Genomic DNA, 3,022 nt, shown 5'->3' on the forward strand with positions numbered 1-3,022 from the left:
CGGCCATACCATTCTACTGTGGAGTATGATGAACTGTTAAGTGCCTCATAGTTCCTTCTGACTTGCACAAAACATTAAATTCATTAGAAGAGAGCTCTAAACCATTATTAGTCAAAAGGTGTTTTACCTGCTTCCCTATTTGCTTTTCAATCAGTCTTCCACTACTTAAAAGTAGGCAACACATCATTCTTTTGCTTCAGGAAGAACACTCAAAATTTTCTGGAATAGTAATCAATAATAGTCAACAAGTAATTAGAACCTCCTTTAGAAGGTACTCTAGAAGGACCCCAAAGATTAGAATGAATGTAATCAAGTGTGCCTTTCGTTGAGTGGATGTATTTAATGAATCTGACTCTCTTCTGCTTCCCAAAAATGCAGTGCTCATAGAACTCCAATTTGGTAATACTCTACCCATCAAGAATTCCTCTCCTTCTCAACACAACCATCCTATTTTCACTCATCTACCCCAGGCACGTATGCTAAAGTTTAGCAATATCACTATCTGATAGAGAGGAAGTAGAAACCACTGCATCACCTGTAACCATATAGCCTTGCAAAATGTACAAATTAGAAATCTTTCTCTATCCCTTCATCATAACATGAGCACCTTTACTAACCTTCAGGACTCCACCTTCATCGGTGTACTTATATCTGTTCGAATCCAGGGTACTCAAGGAAATAAATTTTCTCTTCAGGTTTGGGACATAACGCATATCACCAAGTGTCCTCACAACCCCATCAAATGTCTTGATCCTAATTGTTCCAATACCATCTATCTTACAGGGTGTGTTATTTTCGATCAAGGTAGCACTTTTACAGATCATTTCATATGATGTAAACCAATCCCTATAGCGACACATATGAAATGTGCAAGCTGAATCAAGAATCCAATCCTCACAGGGTTTGGAGTTACCAATAGAAACTACCAAGAGTTCTCCATCACTACCGCCATATTCAACAAAACTAGATTCACCAAACTTCTCTGGTTGGTTTCCTTTCTATTTTCACCTTCCCTTTGCTTTCTCTTTCTTGTCACTTATAATACTCAGATTTGATATGTCCCTTCTTCTTGCAGTAATTACAGGTTTTGTTTCTGTTTCTAGATTTCAACATATTTATATCATCACCTCTAGAATTCCTCTTATGTGTCCTTCCTCAAACAATGAGACCATCTCCTTGAGTCACCAACCCATTCACAAGATGCTTTATCTTCTCCATAGAGAATAACATATCATAAACTTCATCTAGGGTTAGAGTATCACGACTATATAAAATCGTGTATCTAAAGTTTGAGTATGATACAAGCAGTGAACACAATAAAATCAACCCTAGATCTTCCTCATCGTACTTAACCTCTAGATTCTCTAAATCAGAGATGATTTTTTTTAAAACAGATAGGTGATCCTTCAAAGACACACCCTCTAACATACGATCGGAATAAATTCATTGTTTGATATGCAATTTATTAGTTAGGCTCTTTGTCATACATAACGGTTCCAGTTTTAACCATAATGCAGCGATAGTGGACTCTTTCAAAACATCTTGTAGAATTTGATTAGATGATTAAAGGTGGCTCTGAGATAGAGCCTTTTGATCCTTACGTTGTTTATCCTCTTCTATCCATGATGAAGGCATCTTATCAAGCCCTAATAGAGGATCGTCCAAATCCATCTGTGCGAGCACAACCCACATCTTAACCTGCCATAACAAAAATCTGGTGTTGTGGTCCAATAATGAAATATCATACTTCATGATTGCCATCCCCTAGAAAACAATCAATCTCGCTCTGATACCAGTTTTTTATGATCAGATAGAAATAAGCAAACCACAAGCAAAAGCAAAACAAAAAGAGCACGCACATATTTATGTGGAAACCCTTGATGGGAAAAACTATGGGCAGAGGTAGAGGAATTTCACTATAATGGAGAGGAGTAAAATGAGAAGAATGACGTATTTTTTGAACGTCCAAAAAATGACCCACTAATTGTACTTATATAATATGTGCGTACAAATAAATCCTAGACCTAAAAATATACAAGTCCATACCGTTGGGGTTTAGCCCCCGTACCCCCAATGGGATCAGTGGTGGGCTCTAGGATTGGGCCTATCAGCTCGATCCCTACACTACCACTACAAAAATCATGAAAAATCACAAATATGGGTCGCACCGCAAACTTTTCAGGGCTGGATCAATAGAATTTGGGTCTCAAACTCTAACAATATATTACTAAACTAATCTTATTAATGATACTTTGGAACTCTAAATTTGATTACTGCTACTTTATTTAGTTATTTAATACAAAGGATAGTATGAGAAAGAAGTAATAAATTACTCTTGATTTGCAAAAATTGACAAGTAAATTAAACATATTTATTTTTAGTATAGTGACTAAGTAATTAGGATCCGTTGCTTCATTAACCTGACTGATTTGGCTTCCTAAATGATAAATAATATGGTTTTTTTATCCAAGAAATCTGAAACATTCCTAAATGATACTCCTACTAATATATTAACTCGATTAATTTATTCTTATGAATCGATTTAGGTGTGTGTTGATTCGTTTGTCTAAGATCTTACTTTATTTTCAGTAAGATTAAGACATAAATCTGAATATACATCAAACTATTAAGATAAGCATTTTAAATATCTAAAGGGAAAAGGCTCAAATATTCTATCGAACGATAAAAAATGACTTATTTATGTTATCCATTAAAAGTTTGGATTATTTATGACACCACCGTTACAAAACAGGTTTATCCATGCCATTACTTGTTAACGGTGGTTTTTCAAAAATAGCTTTGCCATGTGTCGTCTTACTAGAGGTCCACATCATTCATTAAAATTATGGAAAAAAGCTCAAATATGCCATCGGACTATCAGAAATGCCTCATTTATGTCATCTGTTAAAATTTCAATAATTTTTCCTTAATAAAGGGAATAAGAGAGAAATTTTTATAGGGTTTTCATCAGATTTCACATCTTCTAAATGAACATTCTAATTTTCATTGAACTTGAATATTA

The sequence above is a fragment of the Capsicum annuum genome, chromosome 11, assembly GCF_002878395.1.
Source record: "Capsicum annuum cultivar UCD-10X-F1 chromosome 11, UCD10Xv1.1, whole genome shotgun sequence".
NCBI lineage: Eukaryota > Viridiplantae > Streptophyta > Magnoliopsida > Solanales > Solanaceae > Capsicum > Capsicum annuum.